We start from the raw sequence: 14,018 nt of genomic DNA, 5'->3' as shown, positions 1-14,018 counted from the left end.
GGTGGAGCTGGGAGGATTGGTGAAAAAGAAAAAGGAATTAAGAAGTACAAATTGGTTGAACCTCAAAAAAAAGGGTGTAGGGAAGATGGCATGAGATAAACCATAGAACTTCTATGCAGATATGCATAACCAATGGACACTGACAATTGTGTGGGGAAGGCATGAGAATGGCAGTATTGGGGAGAAGGTTGTCAATGGAGAAAAGAAGGAGGGACATCTGTAATACATTCAACAATAAAGATGAGTTAAAAAAATAAATGTGACACACCACATAAACAAAATGAAAGATAAAAATCATATGATCTAATCTATAGATGCTGAAAAAACATTTGACAAAATCCAGCACCCATTTTTAATAAAGACATTCAGCAATGTGGGAATAGAGGGATCATATCTCAACATAATAAAAGCCATGTATAAGAAACTTACAGCCAACATCATACTCAATGGGAAAAAACTAAAAGCATTTCCCTTAAGAACAGGAATAAGACAGAGATGCCCGCTTTTACCACTCTTATTTGACATAGTACTGGAAGTTTTAGCCACAGCAATTAGACATGAAGAAAAAAATAAAAAGGATCCAAATTGGAAAGAAGGAAGTGAAACTGTCATTATTTGCAGATGACATGATATTGTACATAAAAAACCCTAAAGCCTCCATCAAAAATATATTATACTTAATAAATAAATTTGGCAAAGTACCATGGTACAAAATTAATGTTAAGAAATTGACGGCATTCTTATACACCAACAATGAACTCACAGAAATAGAAACTAAAAAAACAAACAAACAAACAAAAATCCCATTTACCATTGAGGGAAAAAAATTAAGATACCTAGGAATAAACCTAATCAAAAGGTCAAGAACCTCTTCACAGAAAACTGTAAGACATTGAAAAAAGAAATGGAAAAATATATTAAAAAAGTGGAAACATGTCCCTTATTTAAGAATTAGCCTCATTAAATTGTCCATACTAACCAAAACGATCTATAGAGTCAATGCAATCCCATCAAAATACCAATAACATATTTCACAGAACTAGAACAAATACTCCAAGAGCTCATATGGAACCCAAAAAGACCCTGAATAGCCACAGCAATCTTGAAAAAGAAGGACAAAGTAAGAGGGACCACAATGCCAGATATCAGGGTATACTCAAAGCCACTGTAATCAAAACAGCCTGGTACTGGCACAAGAACAAGCAGATAGATCAATGGAATAGAACAGAGAATCCAGAAATTGACCCAAGACAATATACTCAATTAATATTTGACAAAGGTGGCAAGAGAATATAGTGGAGTCAAGACAGACTCTTCAACACATGGTGTTGGGAAAATTGGACAGCTACATGCACAAAAATAAAGCTAGACCACCAACTTACACTATACACAAGAATAAACTCAAAATGGATAAAAGACTTAAGTGTGACTTGTGAATCCATAAAAAGTGTAGACAAAAATGTAGGGAACAGAATTTAAGACATCACACAAAGCAGAATTTTCACTGATACAATGCCTAAAGCAAGAGAAACAAAGAAAAAAATGAACACACGGGACTACATTAACGTAAAAAGCTTCTGCACTGCAAAAGAAACAACCATCAAAATGGAAAGGGAGCTCACTATTTGGGAGAGCATAATTGTTAGTGATACATCAGATAAGGAGTTATTTCCAAAATATATAGAGTACTCATACAACTTAACAAAAGGAAGACAAAGAACTCAATTAAAAAGTGGGCAGAGAACCTAAATAGACACCTCTCCAAACAGTACATACAAGTAGTCAAGAGACATATAAAAATGTTTCGTCACTAATCATCAGAGAGAAGCAAATTAAAACGATGATGAGATATCACCTCACACCTACCAGAATGGTTGCCATCAACAAATCATCAAACAACAAGTGCTGGCCAGGGTGTGGAGAAAAGGGGACTCTAGGACACTGCTGGTGGAAATGCAGACTGGTACAGCCACTATGGATAACAATATGGTGTTACCTAAAAAAGTTAAAAATTCAACTGCCATTTGACCCAGTGATCCCACTTCTAGAAATAGACCCTAAGAAACCTGAAACGCCAATCAGAAAGAATATATGTACTCCTATGTTCACAGCAGCACTATTTACAATAGCTAAAGTCTGGAAACAGCGTAAGTGTCCATCAATAGATGAGTGGATAAAAAGCAGTCGTACATATACACAGTGGAATACTATGTAGCTGTAAGAAAGAAAGACCTATTATCCTTTGAGATGACATGGAGGGACCTGGAGAATATTATCCTAAGCGAACCAAGCCAATCAGAAAAAGACAAATATCACATGATCTCACTTATTTGTGGAATATAATGAACAAAACAAATTGATTAACACAAAAGACCCAGAGACAAAGAAGTAGGGTACACACTGACAAACCTCAGAAGAGGGGGTTGGGGGAGAGGGAAGAGATAAACTACAGAAGTTATATGCATGTATGAGTAACCAATGGACATAGACAACCACACTGGGGATGGGGCGGGTGTAGGGGGATCAGGAGGAGGGTGTCAATGGGGGGGAAAAGGAGAAACATCTGTAGCAAAAATAAATGCATAGAAATAATTTTTAAAAATATGCTGGAATCATTAGTAAAGAATAATAAATATCTCCTCATATTTTTTACTTAAAAAACAACAACAAACAAAAACCATACCAAGTTTATTGGAATTCTGATGAGAACTGCAGCTTCTTCCTCTGAGAGATAACATGGTACTATCTAGGAACATTCACTTAAAAGTTTACTTCGTGCAGGTTAATAATTCGGAAAGTGTTGTGTGTGTGTACTGGTATTGAACAAATAAGTTAAAGGAAGGCAGATGGTGGGAACCAGGTTTCTCACTATTGGAAGGGAAATTATGTATAATTAAGAGAGAAGGGTGTATGAAAGGCAGACACATCGGTATGAACTCATGTTTAGAATAATGTACAGACAGGCAGATAAACAATTATAAATGGGTTAGTGTACATACTGTCAAATTCAGAAGTAGCAAAATGTAAATCACCAAATTTAAAAAGCAGTATTTAGTAAGAGTTTATTATGCATGTAAGAACAGTTGGTGAACTGGGAGTTCTCAAACCAACAGTAAAATTATGTTGAGCGATATTGTTATAAGATGACTTATATAAGAATGTAGGGGTTGTTTATTCTTTGCAGTGATTGGTTATAACATTTGTTTACCTAATGATAAAGGATTGGTTGACAGTGGTTACCTCATGCCAATATTGGGAACTAGCTTAAGCTTCATTTCTGATTTTCAGAGCCATTTACAAGAAGTGGCTCAAGTTAAGTTTTGTCTGTTTTTCAGAATAAACTAAATTAAGTTAAAAAAAAAAAACACAGAAAAAAAAACACACACTACATGTAAATGAAGCAATGATGATATTGGTAGATACAGGATCAAAAATGAAATTCAAAGGAGACATAAGGAAGACAAAGTGCCACAAAAGTTGTTAAAATCAAAGATAGGTAAGTTACGGTAAGCAACATTAACAACAAAAATAATGATGTTCATACCCATGTAATAGAAAATTCAAAAAAATGGAACAAATATTTTATGGATATTGAAAAACATTCCCGTCTAGTATTTAACTTTTCATATAAGCAAAACTTATCATACAGGCTCTGGAGAAATTAGTAAGAAAAACATATTACTTAATCTTGTTTCCTTAAAATAGAGAACACACAATTTTTCCAGTACTTTCAAAATGTATATCAATGCATCATAATATTGGTCACAAAAGAAATCTCAGAAAGTGATCATTGGTAGGAGCTAAACAGGCTGCATGTGAAAAAACAACAGAAAAACAAAAGCACCCAAATATTTTATGAAACAAAACAGAAAGCACTCTGTTGGGTAAAAGAAATAGCCCTTGCCGTTAGGGGCTGTTTTGTAAAAGTGGAAGAATAGAAGGAAAATAGTGCAATGGGGCTGAGTAACGATGGTCAAACACTAGGAAACCTCTTCCTGAAATTTATTGAAACAATAAATAAAAACAGTAAAAGGATTTAATTATATCCATAAATTAATTTAAAAAGAACTTTGGGTACACCTAGCAGCTATTTTTAGAAGAACTATATAAAATAAATGGAAGCTGGCACAATATAAATCTCCCCAAATAGCAAATACTACAGTAAACATTGAAATGACGAAGCCTTTCAAAGAATACAACAGTGATGCCTACCATTACCATGAGAACATGCATTCATTGGTGTAAATACTAAAATTAGATGCATTATATGATATATGATTGTATATGGAGAAACGATAGAGACCTAAATAAACTCCCTAAGTACTAGAGAAATAATTTGCTAATGAGCATAAATAAAAAAAGGTACATAAAACTAACAGATTTTATTGCAATAACATATATTGAAAAGAAATACAATACTTCAAACACAATAAGTAAATGTATAGAAACATCTAAAAGTTATGAACCTATATGAAAGACACTAGAATGTCTTATTGAAGAAAATTAAACAAGAACTAAATAAATGGAGATATAGAAGGTGACTCCAATTAGGAAAACAGCAATTTTAAAGTGTCAATCCTTCTGAAATTGCTGTAACATTGTGGTGCACTTGCAATTTGTAATCCCACAGAAACTGGATAAGGCAATTTATAAATTTATATGAATAAATGTCTGAATCAAGCAAAGAAAGATATTTTTAAAAGTAAGTAGAGGAAGCCTGGCCCATGTAGCTCAGTGGATTGAACATCGTCTCATGGACTGAGAGGTCCCGGTTTGATTCCTGGTCAGGGCACATGCCCGGGTTTCGGGCTGGTCATCAGTGGGGATTGTGCAGGAGGCAGCTGATTGATGTATCTCTCTTACATCAATGTTTCTATCTCTCTCTTCTTTCCTTTCTCTCAAAAAACCAATAAAAACATATTCTTAAGAAAGTAAGTGGAGGAAGAGTTAATAGGTTGAAATGTTAAAATTCAGTAAGATTAAAAGAATGTAGAAAAATATTTTCAGCACACATGTCTAAGGGTTAATATATCTAATATACAAAGACAGCCTATTTACAAAGTATGACATATAATTCCAAAGAAAAGGGACCTGAGCAGTCACTTAGAGAAGAGAAAATTAATATGTCTAGTAAACATATGAATATATACAAACTAAAACATCAATGAGAAACCATTTCTCACCCATTAGATTGGCAAAAATTATTTCATGTGACAATGCAATGAGGGGGAAGATTCAGAGAAGCAGACATTCATTGCTGGTGTGAGCAAGAATTGCAATTGCTGGTCCAATGTAAAAGTGAAAATAGCATTAAAAATACATATTATAAATTATATGTATATATTTGTATATATATTATAAATAGATGTGTGTGTGTGTGTGTGTGTATCCTAAGAAGTCTGAAACACCATTTGGAAAGAATACATGCACCCCTATGTTCATAGCAGCACCATTTACAATAGCTAAGATCTGGAAATAGCCCAAGTGCCCATCAGTAGATGAGTGGATAAAAAAACTGTGATACATTTACACAATAGGATACTATACAGCTGTAAGAAAGAGAGACCACTTACCCTTTGAGGCAATACGGAAGGACCTGGAAAATATTATCCTAAGTGAAATCAGCCAGTCAGAGAAAGACAAGTACTACATGATCTCACTTATTTGTGGAATATAATGAACAAAATAAGCTGATGATCAAAATAGATCCAGAGACATTGAAGTAGGGAACAGACTGAAACCTCAAAGGGAATAGGAATGGGGGGGGGGGAGAGATAAACCAAAGAACTCACATGTATTTATGCATAAACAATGGACAATAGTGTGGGGAAGGCAGCAGGAGGATAGGAGCTGAGTGGAGGGGTCAATGGGGTCAAACGGGAACATCTGTAATACTTTCAACAATAAAGATAAATATATGCATATTCATATATATATCTTTGTGAAAATATGAATGTATATATATATCTTAGATAAAATATTTGTGACTTTGGATTAGACATAAGGTAGCTATAACACTGAAAGGTGATCCATAAGAGAGAGAGAGAAGAAAACCCACATACATTAGAACAAAGAATATTTAATCTTTTGTGCTTCAAAAGACTCCATGAAGAAAATGAAAAAACTAGTCACGGAGTACAGAATGAGAAATCTGGGCTTGGTCAAGGACAAGGAGTTCTGCGGGGAGCAAGGAAGATAGATAAACTTGTGAGGGTCATGCAGGGCTGGAGCGAGGCACCTCAACACAGTCAGTTGCCCCCTCAGGATACACAGTCAAGTTTTCAGGCCTAGAAGCTAAAGAAACTATGTCAAAAGTGTCTGAAAAGCAGAGTAGAATGAAGGTCACCGTTCAGAAATGGCAGTGACAGCTGCGGTGAGGTAGAGAGAAGATAGAGTTGAAAGCGGTGAAGTCAGTCACACGTGCTGTGAAAGCAGGTGTCAGTTCCAGACACAGCCAGGGACTGGTGACCTGGACTTGATACAGGCAGAGGATTTTGCCTGGGGATGAAGAAACTAACAGAATCAACATTGAAAAAAATTAGTAATAACGAGAAACCATAAGAACTAATAAAAATTAAATCACTGTCATAGAAGAAAGGTTTGAGACAGCCCTTAGGAAGAAAAGGGAAAAGCTAAAGAGATGATTTATTAGGGAAGGATAAAGCTGTGAAGGCTAAAGGTGCACCCATGGAAGAATAGTTTTGTTCCACAATTTAAAAAGAATACATTTGATGTAGTCCCTTGTGTTCATTTTTTTCCTTTGTTTCTGTTGCCTTAGGTGTATCGGTGAAAATTCTGCTGCATATGATATCTGAAATTTTGTTGCCTACATTTTCTTCTAGGATTTTTATGGATTCATGGGTCACATTTAAGTCTTTTATCCATTTTTAGTTTATTCTTGTGTATGGTGTAAGTTGATGGTCTAGTTTCATTTTTTTGCATGTAGCTGTCCAATTTTCCCAATACCATTTATTGAAGAGGCTGTCTTTACTCCACTGTGTGCTCTTTCCACCTTTGTCAAATATTAATTGAGTATAATGTCTTGGGTCCATTTCTGGGTTCTCAGTTCTGTTCCACTAGTCTATATGCCTGTTCTTGTGCCAGTACCAGGCTGTTTTGATTATACTGGCTTTGTAGTATAACCTGATATCTGGTATTGTGATCCCACCTACTTTGTCCTCCTTTTGCAGGATTGCTGTGGGTATTGTGGTCTTTTTTGGTTCCATATGAACTTTTGAAGTATTTGTTCTAGTTCTGTGAAATATGTCGTTGGTATTTTGATGTGGATTTCATTGAATATATAGATTGCTTTGGGTAGTATGGACATTTTAATGATGTTAATTCTTCCAACCCATGAACAAGGTATGTGCTTCCACTTTTTTATGTCTTCCTCTATTTTTTTTTTCAATGTCCTGTACTTTTCTGCAAATTGATCCTTTACTTCTTTGGTTAAGTTCATTCCTAGGCATCTTATCTTCTTTGCCGCTATAGTAAATGGGATTGTTTTATTAGTTTCTCTTTCTGTGAGTTCATCATTGGTGTATAAGAATGCTGTTGATTTCTTGATGTTAATTTTGTATCCTGCTACTTTGCCAAATTCATTTATTAAGTCTAGTAGATTTTTGATGGAGTCTTTAGGGTTTTATATGTATAATATCATGTCATCTGCAAATAATGACAGTTTCACTTCCTCCTTTCCAATTTGGATTCCTTATATTTTTTCTTCATGTCTGATTGCTGTGACTATGACTTCCAGTACTATCTAAATAAGAGTGGAAAAAGTGGGCATCCCTGTCTTGTTCCTGTTCTTAAGGGAAATGCTTTTAGTTTCTGCCCATTTAGTATGGTGTTGGCTGTAGGTCTTTCATATATGGCCTTTATTATGTCAAGATATGATCCTTCTATTCCGAGATTGCTAAGCGTTTTTATCAGAAATGGATGTTGGATTTTGTTGAATGCTTTCTCAGCATCTATTGATATGATCATGTGGTTTTTATTCTTCATTTTATTTGTGTGGTGTATCACATTTATTGATTTGCAAATATTGTACCACCCTTGCATCCTTGAGATGCATCCCACTTGGTCATGCTGAATAATCAAACTAAAAAGCTTCTGCACAGCAAAAGAAACAACCATCAAAATGGAAAGGCAACCCACTGTATGGGAGACTATCATTGACAATGATACATCAGATAAGGGGTTAATTTCCAAAATATAAAGAGTGCTCATACAACTCAACAAAAGGAAGACAAAGAACCTAATTAAAAAATGGGCAGAGGAACTAAATAGACACCTCTCCAAACAGGACATACAAATGGCTAAGAGACATATGAAGAAATGCTCTGCATCACTAATCATCAGAGAGATGCAAATTAAAACAACAGTGAGGTATCACCTCACACCTGTCAGAATGGCTGCCATCAACAAATCATCAAACAAGTGTTGGTGAAGCTGTGGATAAAAGGGGACTCTGGTACACTGCTGGTGGGAATGCAGACTGGTGAAGTTACTATGGAAAACAATATGGTGTTCTCTCAAAAAATTAAAAAATTCAGCTGCCATTTGACCCAGTGATCTCACTTCTAGGGATATACCCTAAGAAGCCTGAAACTCCAATCAGAAAGAATATGTGTACCCCCATGTTCATAGCAGGAATATTTACAATAGCTAATGTCCATCAGTAGACGAATGAATAAAAAAGCTGTGGTACATATACACAATGGAGTACTATGCCGCCGTAAGAAAGAAAGATCTCTTAACCTTTGAGACAACGAGGAGGGACCTGGAAAGTATTATGCTAAGCGAAACAAGCCAAGCAGAAAAAGACAAATACCACATGATCTCACTTATTTGTGGAATATAATGAACATAACAGTCTGAGGAATAAGGTAGACCCAGAGACATGAAAGTAGGGTACAGACTGACAACCTTCAGAAGAGGGGGTGGTGGGGGTGGGAAGAGATAAACACAGAAGTTATATGCATGTATGCATAAGCAATGGACATGGAGAACAAAGCTGGGAACTGGGGGGGGGGATGGAGAGGAGGGTGTCAATGGGGTAAAAAAGGAGAAACATCTGTAACAAAGATAAAATTTAAAAATAAATAAGTAAATTAAATAAATAAATAAATAAATAAATATATAAATAAATAAATAGAACACGTTTGACAGCAGAGGAGAAAGTTTCCCTGAAGCCCAGGGAGAAGGAATCCGCCACCTGAGGAACATGGGAACTGTGGTTAAAGACGGTGCAGGTGGAGTTCCCGAGCAGCTTCTGCATCACTTATGTATTTGGAATAACAAGGGTGCGTTTATCTTATCAAATCAATACGATAATAAGTTTTTACTCTACGTGTGAAAGCTTCAATACGATGGAAGTCACCATAAAAAAATGAAAAGGTAAGAACATACATTTATGAAGTTCAGACTAGGTAGCAAACTCTCATTTATCATTAAAGAAAGGACAATCACCTCAACTGATTACATTGGCCAAAATAAACCAGCATTCGACAGATGAGGCAATTTAAATAGCCAATAAACACAAAAACCCATTCAACCTCCCATGTTATCAGAGAAAGAAAATTAACAGGATGTATCCCTCCATCCCACACCCTGTTGAAGCCCAGGTGTGGAGAGTGGTCGGAGAAGACAGTGGTTCAGCAGTAGGAAGGCAATCTGGTAGGCTATATAAAAAATTAAATGTTAGTAATCTTTGCCTCAATAATTTCACCTCTTGATTTTTGACACAAGAGACGTACTTGTATATATGCAAAACATAAATAAAATATAACCGTTATTATGGCAGTTTGTTGGTAACAGTGAACAATTGAAACAACACGAATGTTTTATATGGAACATAATTTTAAAATTTTGGCCTATCAATTCCATGGAGTAATAAGAATGAGGTGGATCTATATGTTTATTAACATGAAAAGACCTCTAATAATTCACACATTCTATTTTTTTCAATGTAAAATCCAAAATAGCATATACAATATAGTCTCACTCATTAAAAAACAAGACATAAAGTACTATTCAGGAAAATAAGTTATATGTGTAAATGCAGAGAAAGAGACATAAAACACTATGCCCACAACACTCAACCAGGACTGGGACTGGAAGCTGCCAAGGGTGGGTGGGTGGGGAATAGGACCATGTCATTGGAAATTTTATGGTCAAGAATGTCTAATGTATTTTGTTTGTATTAAAAACAAAACATGGGGGGATGGGTGAAAAACATGAAGGAATTAAGAAGTACAAATTGGTTGTTAGACTGATGAACCTCAAAGGGAAGGGGGGAGGGAGGGCGGGATGATACAAACCAAAGACCTTCTATGCATTTGTGCATAACCAATGGACACAGACAGTAGTGTGGGGAAGGCAGGAGGGGGTGGGATTGGGAAGAAGGGAGTCCATGGGAAAAAAAGAGGGAACATCTGTAATATATTCAACAATAAACATGAGTTGAAAAAAAATTTAAAAAAAAAAGTCTAACAACCATACGAAGTAATGTTATTTCTGACCCATTACTAGAGAGAAAGGTAGGATTTTTGGCCTTTTCCTCATCAGAGGTATAACCCCCTACAGAGCAGAAAATCAGTACAGATGAAAACACTCAGCCTGCACTAGTCTTTGTGTTTTTATTTTGTTTTGTTTTTAATTATTTTAATTAATTAATTTTTGTTACAGATGTTTCTCCTTTCTACCCCCATTGACAAGTTCCTCCCAATTCCCCCCACCTCGGCCCCATCCCCAGCTTTGTTGTCTAAGTCCATTGGTTATGCATACATGCATATAAGTTCTGTGGTTTATCTCCCCCCCTCTTCTGAGGTTTGTCAGACTGTACCCTACTTCTATGTCTCTGGGGGCACTAGCCTTTGGCATCTCGGTCCTTCCTCTTCCTTTCACTCCCTTAGGTCCCAGATCCCTGGAGGAAGACCCCAGACCCCCAGCCACAGATGGAGATAAGCCCAGTGCTGACCCATCCCCAGGTCAGCTGTGAGACCAAGGCACCCAGATTTGAAAGTCAGATGTTCACCCTAAATTGTATATTTTCTAAAGTACCCTCTTTGAAACCATCCAGGTGAAGGTAGAGGGTTCTGAGGGAAAGAGAGGGTTCAGAGGTCATGAGAAAACAACAGATCGCTGTCTCGAGCATCAGGAAGGACAGCCCAGCCAGACGGGCTGCCAGAGGAGCAGTGGCTGTCAGCCCTGGGCTGTGGCAGCTGCACTCACACCAGCACCTGCCCCCCTGCAGTTTAAAGGTCCGGTTTCCTCACTGTGCATTCCTGCATTTCCTTATGGTGCCCGAGAGTGTTCTTACAGAGCAGGATGAAGGTCAAGGTTTAGATAACTGTAATGACAGACCCTGGAGCAGCCGCTCATTCAGAGAGGAAGTTAAAGGAGGGGAGACAGAAACTGACCTGGTGCTGAGGTCGCTGCCCCCAGCGGCTATCGTCCTGTCCTGGGCACTGCCTGGACTTCTGATCTCTCCAGTGTGTGTCCGCAGCCTGGGACCAGTGTGGCTGCCCAGTGCTGAGCAGGAAGTCTGTGAATCCACTCAGCCAGGGAGGGCTCCACCCAAATGGGGAAACAGAAGTGAAAGTACCTTCTCCAGTGTTGTCAGACACTGTCCCCCCAGGCTGTGTCCTCTCCTGTCCTGCCCATGAAGGACTAGACACGATGCACAGAACAGAAACTCTAAGGTTTAGAGGTGGTCGGGGCCCACCTTACCCACGGCTGGTATATTCCCCTTAGGAATCTCAGCCACTGTAAATGCCTCTCTTTCTTCTTTTTATTTATTTTTTATTTTTAACTTTTTGATTAATTTATTTTTGTTACAGATGTTTCTCATTTCGTCCCACTGACACCCTTGTTCCGATCCCCCTGCCACCTGCCGTCTTCAGCATTGTTGTCTATGCCCATGGTTACGTATACATGCAAATAAATTCTGTGGTTTATCTCTTCTTCCCCCCCCCAACCCCTTAATTTGAGGTTTGTCCGTCTGTACCCTACTTCTATGTCTCTGGGTCTATTTTGTTCATTAATTTGTTTTGTTCTTTATATTCCACAAATAAGTGAGATCATGTGATATTTGTCTTTCTCTGATTGGCTTGTTTCACTTAGGATAATATTCTACAGGTCCTTCCATGTCGTCTCAAAGGATAAGAGATCTTTCTTTCTTACAGCTACATAGTACTCCATTGTGTATACAGATTACAGCTTTTTTTATTCACTCATCTACAGATGGACACTTGGGCTGTTTCCAGATCTTAGCAATTGTAGATAGCACTGCTATGAACATAGAGGTACATATATTCTTTCTGATTGGTGTTTCAGGCTTCTTAGGGTATATTCCTAGAAGTGGGATCACTGGATCAAGTGGCAGTTCAATTTTTAACTTTTTGAAGTAACATGATAGTGTTTTCCATAGTGGCTGCACCAGTCTGCATTCCCACCAGCAGTGTCCTAGAGTCCCCTTTTCTCCACACCCTGGCCAGCACTTGTTGTTTGATGATTTGTTGATGGCAGCCATTCTGACAGGTGTGAGGTGATATCTCAAAGTCGTTTTAATTTTTATCTCTCTGATGATTAGTGACGTTGAGCATTTTTTCATATTTCTCTTGGCCATTTGTAAGTCCTGTTTGGAGAAGTGTCTCCTTAGTTCCTCTGCTCATTTTTAATTTGAGTTCGTCTTCCTTTTGTTGAGTTGTATGAGTACTCTATATATTTCGAAAATTAACTCCTTATCTGATGTATTATTGACAATTATGGTCTCCCATATAAAGGCTTCTCTTTCCATTTTGATGGTTGTTTCTTCTGCTGTGCAGAAGCCTTTTCGTTTGATGTAGTCCATGTGTTCATTTTTTTTTCCCTTGGTTTCTCTTGCCTTAAGTGTTGTATCAATGAAAATTCTGCTGTGTGTGATGTCTGAAATTTTGTTGCTTACATTTTCTTCTAGGATATTTATGGATTCTCTAGTCACATTTAAGTCTTTTATCCATTTTGAGTTTATTCTTGTGTGTGGTGTAAGTTGGTGATCTAGCTTCATTTAAAAAAAAATTTTTGTTTTCCTTTATTGATTTTAGAGGGAGGAAGGGAGAGGGAGTGATAGAAACATCGATGAGAGAGAACATCAATTGGCAACCTCCTGCATGTCCCCCACTGGAGATTAGGCTCACTACCTGGGCATGTGTCCTGACTAGGAATCAAAGCAGTAACCTCTTGTTGCATGGGTCAACACTCAACCACTGAGCCATACTGGCTGGACTAGCTGCATTTTTTTTGCATGTAACTGTCCAATTTTCCCAACACCATTTATTGAAGAGTCTGTCTTGACTCCACTGTATGCTCTTGCCACCTTTGTCAAATATTAATTGAGCATATTGTCTTGGGCCAATTTCTGGGTTCTCTGTTCTGTTCCCTTGATCTATGTGCCTATTCTTGTGCCAGTACCAGGCTGTTTTGATTACAGTGGCTTTGTAGTATACCCTGATATCTGGTATTGTGATCCCTCCTACTTTGTTCTTTTTTGTCAAGATTGCTGTGACTATTTAGGGTCTTTTTTGGTTCCATATAAACTTTTGGAGTATTATACTTCTGTGAAGTATATCGTTCGTATTTTGATGGTGATTGCATTGAATCTTTAGATTGCTTAGGGTAGTATGGACATTTTAATGATGTTAATTCTTCCAATCCATGAACATGGTATATGCTTCCACTTTTTTTATATCTTCCTTTAATTCTTTTTCAATGACCTGCAGTTTCCTGTGAAGAGGTCTTTTACTTCTTTGGTTAAGCTTATTCCTAGGTATCTTAATATTTTTTCCATGATGGTAAATGGGAATGTTTTTTTACTTTCTTTTTCTGTGAGTTCATCATTAGTGTATAAGAACACTGTCGATTTCTTGACTTTAAATTTGTATCCTGCTACTTTGCCAAATTCATTTATTAAGTGTAGTAGGTTTTTGATGGAGTCTTCAGGGTTTTCTATGTACAATATTATGTCATCTGCAAAT

The 14,018-nt window shown here is 37.1% G+C and overlaps 1 protein-coding gene across 1 annotated transcript in view; it reads right to left on the bottom strand.

Annotated features, from left to right (window-relative positions):
* Positions 1–11,570, bottom strand: part of LOC118625328 (nuclear body protein SP140-like protein) — a 46,595-nt gene extending 35,025 nt beyond the window's left edge. The window contains exon 1 of the mRNA XM_036254210.1: positions 11,424–11,570. The gene's annotated coding sequence lies outside the window, so the exon portion shown is untranslated. The remainder of the gene's footprint in view (positions 1–11,423) is intronic.
* Positions 11,571–14,018: the final 2,448 nt, after the last annotated feature.

Source organism: Molossus molossus, unplaced genomic scaffold (assembly GCF_014108415.1).
Source record: "Molossus molossus isolate mMolMol1 unplaced genomic scaffold, mMolMol1.p scaffold_m16_p_11, whole genome shotgun sequence".
NCBI lineage: Eukaryota > Metazoa > Chordata > Mammalia > Chiroptera > Molossidae > Molossus > Molossus molossus.
Note: the sequence above shows the minus strand (reverse complement) of the source record. Positions and strands in the feature narration are given on the sequence as shown.